Source organism: Hypanus sabinus, chromosome 10 (assembly GCF_030144855.1).
Source record: "Hypanus sabinus isolate sHypSab1 chromosome 10, sHypSab1.hap1, whole genome shotgun sequence".
NCBI lineage: Eukaryota > Metazoa > Chordata > Chondrichthyes > Myliobatiformes > Dasyatidae > Hypanus > Hypanus sabinus.
The window spans coordinates 49575443-49589674 of NC_082715.1; the positions used below are offsets into that span (position 1 = coordinate 49575443).

Sequence of the window (14232 nt, forward strand, 5' to 3'; positions counted from 1 at the left end):
ATTCTGGGTCTTCACCATCAGGGACATGCCTACTCATTACTACTATTGGAGAGAAGGTACAGGAGCCTGAAGACCCACACTCAATGATTTATAAGCACCATCTTCCCCTCCGCCCTCAGATTTCTGAATGGTTCATGAACAGTGCTGTGTTTTATGCAATATTTATTTTTGTAATTTATAGCAATTTTTATGCCTTTGCATTGTATTGCTGCTGCAAAACCAAATTTCATGTCATGTAAATCAGTAATAATTAATCTACTGGATTCTGATTCTCTATTTATTAATGTATGGAACATATCATGAAAAGTGTAAAGATTGAGGATTGTGAAGTGAGGAGGAAAATGGGGATTATTGGTGATGGTCCAGCTTAACTCTGCTCCCAATAATCATTAAACTGATTAAGATTGTGTGAAATCTTAAAAGCAAAACTGCAAATCTTGAAATCTGAAATAAAAAGAGCTTTTCTGGTAGCCCAGTCAAATTGAGAATGAAAGAGAAGGCTACTCACAGGTCTGTGAGTGAGATTTTAAAAAAAAGAACGTTCATAGGCTTTCAGCATTTTTCGGTGGCCCAACCAAATTGCTATTCATTAACAAGGACAAATAAAAATAAGGCAGGGACAAGTGGGGTGGCCATTGGGTGAGTGGACCAATGTTGGAGTGAGGATGCTTTGGTTCATCAGGCTTTGGGGAGAAAAGGCTTGGGTGAGGTAAGTATCTGGTAAATTTCTCTTCATTTTCCTCTGATAATACATAGTTAGAGCAGTGAGGAAAGCTCCAAGGGCTATTTGTGTTCTCTGTGTGAGATGTGGGAATCTGGGAGAACACCAGACTCCCAGATAACCACAACTGCATGAGGTGCACCGAGTGGCAGCTCCTCAGAATGTGTTAAGGAACTGGAGCTTTGATTTGGAAGCTTAAGATAAAGAAACCCTAGGTAAAAGTGTTTTAAATAAATTTTACCAACTGGACAATAAACAAATGCAGCATGCCCAGAGCACAATAGTGGTGTAAACACAAGCTTAAAAGTTAACACACACACGAAATGCTGGAGGAACTCAGCAGGCCAGAAAGAGTACAGTCAACATTTTGGGCCGAGACCCTTCAGCAGGACTGGAGGGAGAAAAAGAGATGAGGAGTCAGAGTTAGTGGGCGGGGGGGAAAGGAGGTGGGTGAAACACAAGGTGATAGGTGAAACTGGAGGGGAAGGGTGAAGTAAAGAGCTAGGACGTTGATTGGTGAAAGAGATGCAGGGCTGGAGAAGGGGAAATCTAATAGTAAAGGACAGAAGGCCATGAAAGAATGACTCCTTATCTCTTCTTTTTTCTCCAGTCCTGCTGAGGGTCTTGGCCTGAAACATCAACTGTACTCTTCTCCATAGATGCTGCTTACCATACAAGAGGCCAAATTTGCGATGGCAAATATTTTGGAGAAAAATATTGCAAGTTATTGAAAAGCATGAACTGATAATGCAGAATAATAAGATTAATAAAAGGATAGTAAATCAGAGCTTTTTTTAGTTTTCTTATTCTGTACAAAGAGATCCATATAAAACAAGATACCCAAATTAAATATGTATTTTGCCAATAAGGAAATTCTATGTGGACAACCATAGAAGGTAGGCAATTGGTACTGTTAGTATTTTGTGCATCAAATCCCTTTTCTATTGGCTATCTCCACCAGATTTATCTTGATTGTAAAGGCCAAAAGTAATTTCATTGTCATATTTATCACCTGATGTTACCAACCTTAGATTTCAACCAAATGAAGATTCATTTTTAGGGAAAAAAACTTGGAAAGATGTGTTTTTTAATAATTTAGGGATTTAACTATGGAATGATGAATAATAAATTTGAGATAACTCATTTGTAAAAAGGAAGGGGCAGTGAGAATGGTTTTCCAATGAAATTATCCACTCTAACAGGTTACTCATTAACCATATATTTATGCATTTGATTTTTTTCTAACATCTCCTTAACTATTTTTATAGGAAAATTTTCAGGATTTGAGGGGAGAGATTAACATGTTAGGAATGATTGGCCAATAATCATAGAGACATTTAAAACTACTGTACAGCACAGAAACAGGCCCTTTGACCAATCTAGTCCATGTTGAACTAAAAAACTCTACCTAGTTCCATCAGCCTCTATCCAGACCAGAGCACCCTAACCCCTCTCATCCAGATACTGTACCTATCCAAATTTCTCTTCGATGTTGAAATCAACCCCACGTTCACCACTTGTGCTGCTAGCTCATTCCACATTCTCACCACCCTCTGAGTGAAGAAGTTCCCCTCATGTTCCCCTTAAGCATTTCACCTTTCACCCTTAATCTATGACCTGCTTGCATTTACCCTATCTATACTCCTCAAAATTTTGTATTCCTCTATCAAATCTTCCCTCAATCTTCTAGAATCAGCCTATTCAACTTGCCCTATAACTTGGGTCCTTAAGTCCCAGCAACATTCCAGGTCAACCTTATTTACATCTTTCCTTTTGGTAGGTGACTAAAGCTGGATACAATTCTCCAAATTAGGCATCAGCAACATCTTAGATAATTTCAACATAACGTCTCAAATCCAAGACTCAATACATTGATTTATAAAGACCAATGTGGCAAAACCTTTCTTTAAGTCCCAGTCTATCCATGATGAAACTTACAAGGTATTATGGATCTGTATTCCCTGATTCCTCTGTGCCCTATCACTCACCATATAAGACCTTCATGGTAAGACTACATAAGACCTTGTTGGTCCTCCCAAAGTGCAACATCTCACAATTATTGCATTGAGTTCCATCTGCCATTTTCCAACCCATTTTTCTAGCTGGTCCAGATCGTGCTGTGAACTTTGAGAGTCTTCCTCAGTGTCCACTACATCCCAAACTGGGTGTCATCCACTAATTTGCTGATCCATTTTACTATATTATCACCCAGATCACTGATATACAGTAAATGACAAACAACAATGGACCCATCACCAATCTCTGCAGCACTCCACTGGTCACAGATCTTCAGTTAGAAAGGCAACCATCCACAACCACTCTCTGGGTTCTTCTGCAGAGCCAATGTCTAATCCAATTTACTGTCTCATCTTGAATACCTGACCAACCTTCCATGCGAATCTTTCTAAAGTCCATGTAGACAACTTCCATTGCCATTATCATCTTTCATAGTAACTTCCTCAAACAACTCTGTTAGATTGGTTGAACATGACGTACTACATGTAAATCCATATTGACTACCCCTGATCAGTGCCTGTCTCTCCCAATACCTATAAATCCAGTACCTTAGAATACCTTACAATAACTTTTCCACTACTGATGTCAAGCTCACTGACCTCTAATTTCCTGGATTATTCTTAGAGCCTTTCTAAAACAATAGAACAATATCAGCTATCCTCTAATGTTCTGGTTCTTCATCGTGGCTAAGGATGTTTTAAATATCTCTGCTAGGGCTCTTGGAATTCCTGCACAAGCCTTCCACAGGATCTAAGGGAACACATTGCCAGGTCCTGGGATTTATCCACACTAATTTGCCTCAGGACAGCCAACACTTCCTCCTCTGTAATCTGTATATGGTCCATGACCTCACTGCTGCATTGCCTGACATCTATAGACACTGTCCATCTCCAAGTAAAGACAGATGCAAAAAATCTACTTGCGATCTCCCCCATCTTGTTCAGCTCTAGGCAGAAATTACCACTCTGATCTTCCAAAGGAAAATTTTATCCCTTGCTATCCTTTTGCTCTTGATATATCTGTAGAAACCCTTAGTGATCTTCACCTTGTTAATCCTTCACCTACTATGCGAGCACACACCAAATGTTCAAAGAACTCAGCAGATCTTGCTTGCACCCCAAACTGAGTAATTCTGAGGCTTTATCAGGTATTGGTCAGACTGCACATGGAGTATTGTGAGCAGTTTTGGGCCCCTTATCGAAGAAATGATGTGCAGGTATTGTAGAGGAGATTCGTGAGAATGATCCCAGGAATTAAAGGGTTAACATATGAAGATTGTTTGATAGCTTTGGGCCTGTACTTCTTGGAGTTTAGAAAAATAAGGGAAATCTTACTGAATCCCATCAAATATTGAAAGGCTTAGATAGAGTGGATATGGAGAGGATGTTTCCTTTAGTGGAGGAGTATTGGACCAGAGGCCACAGCCTCAGAAGGCAATGTTGTCCCTTTAGTCCAGAGATAAAGAGGAATTTCTTTAGCTGGAGGGTGGTAAATCTGTGGAATTCATTGCCACAGGTGGCTGAGGAGGCCAAGTCATTGGGTATTGTTAAAGCAGGGTTGATAGATTTTTGATTAGTGGGCTTCAAAGGTTGCAGGGGGAAAGGGGTTGAGAAGGACAATAAGTCAGCCATAATAGAATGGTAGAGCAGACTTGATGTGCAGAGAGCCTAATTCTGCTCCTATTTCTTATGGTATTATGATAAGAAACTGAAGAACAACAAAAACATACAGAACACTTAACCTGCTGCAATTGTATAGCTGGGCAGTAAAGAACAACTTCAGACAAGTTCATATGCCAAGGGGCATAAGCACCAGTGTAATCGTGATCACCTTCAAGAAAAAGGAAATTCAATTGCCATACCTGCATAAGAGTCTCCCTTTTATCTGCAACAAGCAAAGTATTCAAAACGTCCTCCTTAAATGCCTCCTGCAGTGTTCAAGGTGTTTTTCACAGAACTGTAGTGTGAATTTCATCAATCCTAAGGCATAAAGGACATGATCTTCAGCATGTGACAATCACACTTTCCTATATTCAGCCTGAAATATCATTTTATTCACCAGCATATGTGGTAGCCACCTTCCTTTAGAGTGCCGTAGAAATGCAAAACTAAGAGTTAGCAACTATCCTAATTGCTACTACTGGGAATCTGATCAAAGTGCTGGTAGATTAAGTATGGGTAATTTTTTTCTACACTTTTTGGCAGATGACTAAATATAATGTTTTTCATTTCAGGAGAAAGAGGAGGAGGATATGACATGCTGGAAGTTGTTGAAAGCTTTTGGATTGTGACAGCTACTCTGCAAACACATATTTTGAATATATTTTGGGGGAATGGGTGAAGGTTGGAAGAGGAGGATGCAATTAAATTTGCATAATGTGCATACTGGAGTTGGCAGATAATTTCATATAAAATCATCAAGAGATTCTTCTGTTGGCTAATATTATACCATGAGCAAACTAAGACTGAAAAAGGAAGATATTGTACTGTGACCATTGCCAGTCCTCATAGTTTACAATTGTACAGTATCTCTGTTCAATGGAATAATTCCAATTATTAAATCCCTGAGAAATACAATGAAACCTACTTTGCTCAAAACTCCTGTGACTTCATGTTGCCTTATATATATTTGGTTATATTCCCAGTCCATTTTTGAATCCAAGGTGACTTAAGATAAGTAAGCAATCAGAAATGCACTGGATCTTTATGTTAAGCTATATTTCTGACTTTGCACTTGTATTAATATTAATTATTAGTCAATAATATAAAGCAGGATACTAAAAGTTTTTTCATTTACATAAATAGTAAAAGGGAGGTGAGAGTTGATATATGGGACCACTGGAAAATGATGCTGGTGAGGTAGTAATGAGGGACAAAGAAATGGCAAATGAACTTAATAAGTACTTTGCTTCAGTCTTTACTGTGGAAAACACGAGCTGTATGCCAGATGTCCATGAGTGTCAGTGAGCAGGAGTGAGTGCCTTTGCTATTACAAAGGAAAAGTGTGAGGCAAACTTAAAGGTCTTAAGGTGGATAAGTCACCTGGACCAAATGGACATCCCAGAGCCCTAGAAGAGGTTGCTGAAAAGATAGCAGATGCAGTGGTCATCATCTTTCAAAAATCACTTGATTCTGGCATGGTCCTGGAGGGCTGGAAAATTGTAAATGTTACTCCACTCTTTAAGAAGGGAGGAAGGCAAAAGAAAGGAATTTATAGGCCAGTTAGCCTAACCTCTGTGGTTGGGAAAGTGTTGGTCTATTACTAAGGATGAGGTTTCGGGGTACTTGGAGATTAATGATAAAATAAGTCAAAGTCAGCATGGTTTCTTTAAAGGGATATCTTGCCTGACAAATCTGTTAGAGTTCTTTGAGGAAGTAACAAGCAGGGTGGACAAAGGAGAGGCAGTGGGTGTCATTTACTTGGATTTTCAGAAGCATTTGATAAGCTGCCACACATGAGACTGCTTAACAAGATAAATTCCTCTGGTGAGGAATGACTGACATGCAGGAGGCAGCAAGTAGGAATAAATGGGGCCTTTTCTGGTTGGTTGCCAGTGGTCAGTGATGTTCCTCAGAGGTCAATATTGGGACCGCCACTTTTCACATTGTCAGTAACTTGGATGATGGAATTGATGGCTTTGTGGAAAAGTTTGCAGATGATACAAAGATAGGTGGTGGGTAGCTAGTGCTGAGGAAGCAATGCAATTGAAGCAGGACTTGGACAAATTGGAAGAATGGGCAAAAAAGAGGCAGATGGGACAGTTTCGGGAAATGTATGATAATGATTTTTGGTGAAAGGAACAATCATGTGGACTACTATCTAAATGGAGACAAGGTTCAAACATCAGACGTGCAGAGAGACTTAGGAGTCCTCATGCAAGACTCCCAGAAGGTTAATTTGCAGGTTGAGTCTGTGGTAAAGAAGGCAAATGCAATGTTGGCATTTATTTCAAAGAGAATAGAATACAAAAGCAAGGAGATAATACTGAGGCTTTATAAGACAATAGTCAGAGTACAGTCAACGGTTTTGGGCCTCCATATCTCAGAAAGGATGTGTTGTCATTGGAGAGAGTCCAGAGGAGGTTCACGAGATGATTCCTGGAATGAAGAGATTAACATATGAGGAATGTTTGGCAACTTTGGGCCTGTACTCACTGGAATTTAGAAGAATGTTGAAAGGACTATATAGGGTGGATGTTTCCTAAGGTGGGGGTATCCCGAACTAGAGTGCACAACCTCAAAATTGAGGCATGATCTTTTAGAACAGAGGTAAGCAGAATTTTTTTTCAGCCAGAGAGCACTGAATCTATGGAATGCTCTGCCACAGACTGCAGTGGAGGCCAAGTCCATGAGTATATCTAACGTGAAAGTTGATAGTTTTCTGATCGATTGGGGCAGTAAAGGATATGGCAAAAAGGCAGGTTTATGGATTTGAGTGGGATCCAGGATCAACCGTGATGGAATGGTGGAGCAGACTTGATGGGCTGAATGGCCAACTGTTCTGATGTCTTAGGGTCTTATGGTCTTATTACAGGACATGTTGACTACAGAAGAGAGCTACAGGGAGATAGTCTTGTTTTGGTTACTATTGAGTGGGGGTGGGGATGGGGGGGTTGGTGAACCTCACAAGTGAAACTTGTAGCGACTAGGTCTCTTGGCACTAACTCTAGCTCTGTAGCTCAGAAGGGAAGTGGAGAGAAGCAAAGCAAAGTGGTGATCAAGGATTTAAAAGTTAGGGGAGCTGACAGATGAATCTGTGGATGTGAATGAGACAGCTGGATATTGTGTAGGGTGTTGGGGAAAGAGAGGGTCAGATATAGAGCAAGTTTAAATTTGGAGACATACATTTAAAAACAAATCCTGGATGCACCTCCCTGGACTTCATTGAACAGTGTTTCCACAGAAAGCTGAGCCTCAGCAGCTAAACTCTTACAGACTATTGTCATAAAAGGGTTGCAGATTATCAGTTGTATTTTTGAATATTACATGGCCCTTACTAAAAACAGTGTGTACCAAAGAGATGTATCTGGGTGAAATGATCAATTAGACTCAGAATCAGTACAGATTGTGCAATGAGAAGAAGTAAAATGCAAAAACAAAAATGAGCTGTGAGGATATAAATAATTTCCAAGATTTCAGCTCCACTCCTGGTCTTGGGAATGTTTACTGCTCTATTTGTGCCTTTACATTCTTCATGGGGCTTAAGGCTGGCTGACATGCCCATTTCCCCATCTTTTCCCATAAAAGAGGAATGCAACATGAGAGCTTCAGAATCAGAATCGGGTTTATTTCATGTGACCTGAAATTTGTTAACTTAGCAGCAGCAGTTCAATGCAATACATAGTATAGAAGTAGAAAGAATAATAATAAATAAATAAGTCAATTACATATAATGAATAGATAAAAAATCATGCAAAAACAGAAATAATATATATTTTAAATGTGAGGTAGTGTTCACAGGATCAATGTCCATTTAGGAATCAGATGGCAGAAGAAATCCTGAGTGTGTGCCTTCAAGCTTCTGTATCTCCTACCTGATGGTAATAGTGAGAAAAGGGCGTGCCCTGGGTGCTGGGAGTCCTTAATAATAGACGCTGCCTTTCTGCGACACCGCTCCTGGAAGATATCCTGGGTACTTTGTAGGCTAGTACCCAAGATGAAGCCAAATAAACTTATGACTCCCTGCAGTTCCTTTCGGTGTTTTGCAGAAGCCACCTCCCAGCCCCATGCCAGATAGTGATGCAGCCTGTCAGAAAGCTCTCCACGGTACATCTATAAATGATTTTGAGTGTTTTTGATGATGTACCAAATCTCTTCAAACTCCCAATGAAGTATAGACACTGTCTTGCCTTATTTGTAGCTGTATTGATATGTTGGGACCAGGTTAGTCCTCAGACATCTTGACAGCCAGGAACTTGAAACTCTCCATTTCTGATCCCTCTATGAGGATTGGTATGTGTTCCTTCGTCATACCCTTCCTGAAGTCCACAATCAGCTCTTTCATCTTAATGACATTGAGTGCCAGATAGTTGCTGAGACACCACTCCACTATTTGGCATATCTCACTCCTGTACACCCTCTGATCACCATCTGAGATTCTATCAACAATGGTTGTATCATCAGCAAATTTATAGATGGTACTTGAGCTATGCCTAGCCACACAGTCATGGGTATAGAGGGAGTAGAACAGTGAGCTAAGCACACCCCCCCCGAGGTGCACCAGTGTTGATCATCAGTGAGGAGGAGATGTTATCACCAATCCGAACAGATTGTGGTCCTCCGATTAAAAAGTTGAAGATACATTTGCAGAGGGAGGTACAGAGGCCGGGGTTCTGTAACTTCTCAATCAACTTTTGAGAATGATGGTGTTAAATGCTGAGCTATTGTCGATGAACAGCATCCTGACATAGGGGTTTGTATTGTCCAGATGGACTAATGCCATGTGAAGAGCCATTGAAATTTTATCTGTTGTTGACCTGTTGTGGTGATAGGCAAATTGCGGTGGGTCCAAATCCTTGCTGAGGCAGGAGTTCATATGCTTTGTGCTTTAGTGGTGTGAGTGCATAGTCATTGCTGAAACTTCAGAATGGATGTACAATATAATCTGAGATGTGATCATGAAACTTACAACAGCAGTGCTAACCAAGAGAGAATGAGGTGAACCCATCAACATTACAGATATAACCCAGTTGATAGAAATTAATTGTATGTGAGTAACAAGGATCTAACATGCAAAAGTAAAATATAAATAAATAAATAAATAAATAGACAGACAGGCGGATAAATAAATAAATAGATAGATAGATAGATAAATAGATAGATAAATAAATGGGATTGTTAGTGCAGTTAATTGGAATTGTTTTTTTTTATTGTCACATGTATGAGATGCAGTGAAAAGTTTTTCTTCCAAACTGTTAATGCAGATCAGACCATTACACAATGCATTGAGGTAGAACAGGGTAAAGCAATAATAGTGTAAAATAAAGTCTAACAGCTAGAGATTAAGTACACTGCAGGTAAACAAGAGCATAATGAGGTTAAGTGTCCATCTTATCATACTAGGGAATGATTTAATAATTTTATAACAGCAAGGTAGAAGCTCTCTTGAATGTGCAAGAATGCACTTTCAGGCTTTTTTATCTATTGTCCAATGTTAAAGGAAGAAAAGACAACGTGCAGGTTTCATGGGACATCATTTGTTATGCTGAGGCAGCAAGAAATACAGACAGTTAATAAGAAATTTACTTATATCAACAGTTCATGTAAATTCATGTCATGTTTTTCACCAGCCACTCTATAACCCTACCATGTCTTTCAGACCTTATTGCCATCTGAACATGTAACTGAAGAACTATCAGAAAAGATTGAAATCTCTCATTTTATCAGCTTCCCCTACCTCTACTGCAAGGCATAAAAACATCAGAGCTTGCTCACCTCCCATTTTTGTGTTAATATGAACTCCTTCTAGAAGGATCTTGGATTAAAAAGCTAAGCCACGTTTTTTTTCTTTACTCCAGTCTCACTAAACTCTCACCCCATATCCCTGGCTCTCAGCTCCAGTATCATGCATGATGAACTTCTGACGTTACAGGTCATTCACACTGACGGTATGCAGTCAGTTATTGTACCATTGTAGCGGTGTGCTACACGCAGCGCGAAAATAACGACACGGAGTCGGTAAACTGCAATCAAAGATAATTTTATTCGAACTTCACAGCCTTGCTTTTAAAGCCTCCCTCATCCCGCCCTCCCCGGGCACGGATGCTCCAAGAGACACGGACTCACAAACCCCCCCCAGGCTTTTCACCCTTTGTTGCGGACCTGGCCTTTGTGCCCGCACACTGGCTAATTATGAGCCGGTTCGCGTGTGCTAGGAAGTGGGTCGCCACATAACCCTGCCCCCCCAGAACCAGCGATACACCCCCCAATGTCATGGCCCTTTTTGGCACGTCCGTTATTCCTTCGCTTCTTAGTCATCTTAGCACGAGTCACAAAGACAAGGCTATCAAGAAGTTTGTCATTCGAAACATTGTGGAAGCTGCTGCTGTCCGAGATATTTCAGAGGCCAGTGTTTTTGATGCATATGTGCTACCCAAGCTATATGTGTAATTACATTACTGTGTCAGCTGTGCCATCCACAGCAAGGTGGTGAGAAATTGTTCCCGGGAAGCCAGGAAGGACCGAACCCCTCCTCCACATTTCAGGCCAGGAGCCAACATCCCACGTGGACCTCCTCCCAAGCCAATGTAAACATTAGCTAATTACGTCGGGGTCACCAATTGTAGCGGTGTGCTACACGCAGCGCTAAAATAACGACACGGAGTTGGTAAACTGCAATCAAAGATAATTTTATTCGAACTTCGCAGCCTTGCTTTTAAAGCCTCCCTCATCCCGCCCTCCCCAGGCGTGGACGCTCCAAGAGACACGGACTCACAAACCCCCCCCAGGCTTTTCACCCTTTGTTGTGGACCTGGACTTTGTGCCTGCACGCTGGCTAATTATGAGCCGGTTCCCGTGTGCTAGGAAGTGGGTTGCCACAGCATTTCACTTCCAGATATCTAAGGAACTCCCTTCTGAATTTGCTTTTTTAAATTTAATTTTCTTTCACGTTCTACCGGAGCTCATCCAGACCATGAGCTATTGCTCCTGCTAAACCATCATCACCCCCACTATTCCTCTTGCAATGTTCCCCCACCTCCCAATAACCTTACTTTATAATAGACATCCAGCCTTGCTTTCTGGTTGCCATGTTACTATGTTAGTTGAATTTGTTAATAGTTCTCTGCTCCTTTTCTCATAATAACACCTGTCTCCTCTGACCTTGCACTACCATTGCAATTCCAACTTGCCTTTCCACTCCAATATCCTTGAGAATACTACACCCTCCTAAATTGAAGGGCTTGCCTAATCCTTCTCTATCTATCCAGTCACAGCCAGAAAATAAACTGCAATTATTTCTCTACTGTTTACACACTATCTTCCATGTTTGTTTTAGTTTCATCCTACTAATTTACCATTGAGCACTACTGGCACAGTGATATTTAAAGTATGTGTCAAATTGATCCTGATTTCTGTAACAGAGGTCAGAGACACCATGGACTCTACCAATGGACTTGGCACTGACTCCATGGGAGGGTGCACTATGCATCTGGCTCCTTGGCTTTATGCCAACTGGGTAATTTTGAGGATACGAGTACAGCAGATGTTTTGACAATAATATGTTTGTCTCATGATTACCATTATTGAGCCTTCAATTGCAGATCTATTGAATTAGTTGTATTTAAATTCCCCAGCTGACATAAATGGATTCAAACTCATGGGATTGAATCAATAGTCTTTGACAACTTTGACAAACTTCTCTCGATGTCTCATGGAGAGTGTATTGACTGGCTGCATCACTGGCCTGGCATGGAAACACCAATGCTTTCAATGGAAAATGCTACAAATGGTAGTGGATTCAGCTCAATACATAATGGTTAAAGCCCTCCCAACCATTGTGCACATCTATATGAAACTCAGGTTCATTGACTGAGTAAGAAAAGGCAGCTAATTGCAGCAGTGTGGAGCTTTGATCAGCAACCAATCAGCATTCGGGATTGATTGGCAAGAACAACTTAAAGTAAGGCAGGGGAAAGTGGCACAGCCATTGTTGTAGTGGACAGAATTAGAGTGGGAATTTTGAGGCTTTAGCTCTTTGTGGCTACAGTGAGAGAAAGCAAAAACGGCTGCAAATAGAATCCCCCCCCCCCCGCCACCCACTCACAGTTTAACAGTAGAGATGTCAGGCAGGATTGTGGAATGCCCCTCTTGTGGGATGTGGGAAGGCAGGGAGCCCTCCAGTGTCCCCACAACTACATCTGTCAGAAGTGCATCTAGCTGCAGCTTCTAACTCCATGTTAAGGAGTTAGAGCTGGAACTGGATGAATTATGGATCATTTGGGAGGCTGAGGGGAATGATAGATTGGACATATAGAGAGAAGGTACACACAAGATGCAGGACACAGGAAACCGGGTGACAGTCAGGAAGGGGAAAGAGGTTAAGGAGCCAGTGCAGAGTACCCCTGAGGCCATCCCCCTCAACAACAGGTATATCACTTTGGATACTATCAGGGGTGAGGGAGGGAATGACCTAACAGAGGAAAGTCACAGTGGTTGGGTCTCTGGCATTGAGTTTGCCTCTGTGATTCAGAAGGAAAGGTGGGAGAAGAAGTATGCTGTGGTGATAGAGGATTCGTTAGTTAAAGGAATGTACAGGAGTTCTATGAGTGAGAATGAGATTCCAGGATGGTATGCTGCCTCACGGGTGCCAGGGGCTGGGATATCTCAGATCAAGCCCTCAGCGTTCTTAAGTAGGAGGGTGAACAGCCAGAAATTGTGGTCTATGTAGATATCAATGACATGGGCAGGATGAGTAACAACGTTCTGCACAGGGACTTCAGGGAGTTAGGTGCTAAGTTAAAGGGCAGGACCTCCAAAGTTGTGATCTCAGGATTGCTACCTGTGCCACATGCCAGTGAAGCCAGAAATTGGGAAATTATACAGTTTAACATATAGCTAAGGAATTGGTTTAGGAGGAAGGGCATAAGATTTTTGGATCATTTGGCTCTATTCCAGGGAAGGTACAACCTGTACAGAAGAGACGGTTTGCGCCTGAACTGGAGAGGGACTAATATCCTAGCAGGAAAGTTTGCTAGTACTGTAGGGCGGGTTTTAAACTAAAGTTGCAGGGAGGGATGGGAACCAGAGTGTCAGAACAGTTAGTGGAGAGTCAATTAGTGGACAGATGTAGCTAAAACCTCAGACAAAGTCAGGAACCAAAAGGTTGAGCATGATGCAACTGATGTTCTGAGCTGCATAAAGTGAGACTTAGTTGCAAGAGGGTCAGGACTGGTAGCTCAGTATTCTGGGGTTCTTTTGTTATCGATGTAGCAGAGCAGGATGGCGTTATTAATATGGGAAAATGTCTTGGCAGTCCTCAGTTGGGACAGACTGGAGACCTTGTCTAGTGAGGCGTTATGGATGGAAATGAGAAATAAGAAAGGTATGACTATGTTAATGGGGCTACATTACAAACCATCCAACAATCCAAGGTTTTAGGGGGAAAAGTTTATGCAGACATCACATTCTGTTGCAAAAACATTAGGTTGATATAGTAGGTGATTTTAACTTTCCACATATTGCCTGGGACTCCCATACTGTAAAAAGACCAGATACGATAGAGTTTGTCAGATGTTTTCAGGAAAGTTACCTCAGTCAAAGTCCCAACAAAAGAGTGTGCAATACTGGATCTGCAACTAGCGAATGAGATAGGGCAGGTGACAGAAGTTTGTTTATGGGAATACTTTGCATCTAGTGATCATAATGCCATTAGTTTCAAAATAAATATGGAAAAAGATAGGTCTGGTCTGTGAGTTGAGATTCTAAATTGGAGAATGGCTAATTTTGATGGTATCAGAAAGGATCTGACAAGTGTGGATTGTGACAAGATATTTTCTG

At 41.2% G+C, this 14232-nt stretch overlaps 1 protein-coding gene across 1 annotated transcript in view; it reads right to left on the bottom strand.

Moving 5' to 3' along the window:
• The window catches only part of wdcp (WD repeat and coiled coil containing), a 142157-nt gene that overhangs the window by 69975 nt on the left and 57950 nt on the right, over window positions 1-14232 (bottom strand). The window contains exon 4 of the mRNA XM_059981822.1: window positions 4599-4716. The gene's annotated coding sequence lies outside the window, so the exon portion shown is untranslated. The remainder of the gene's footprint in view (window positions 1-4598; window positions 4717-14232) is intronic.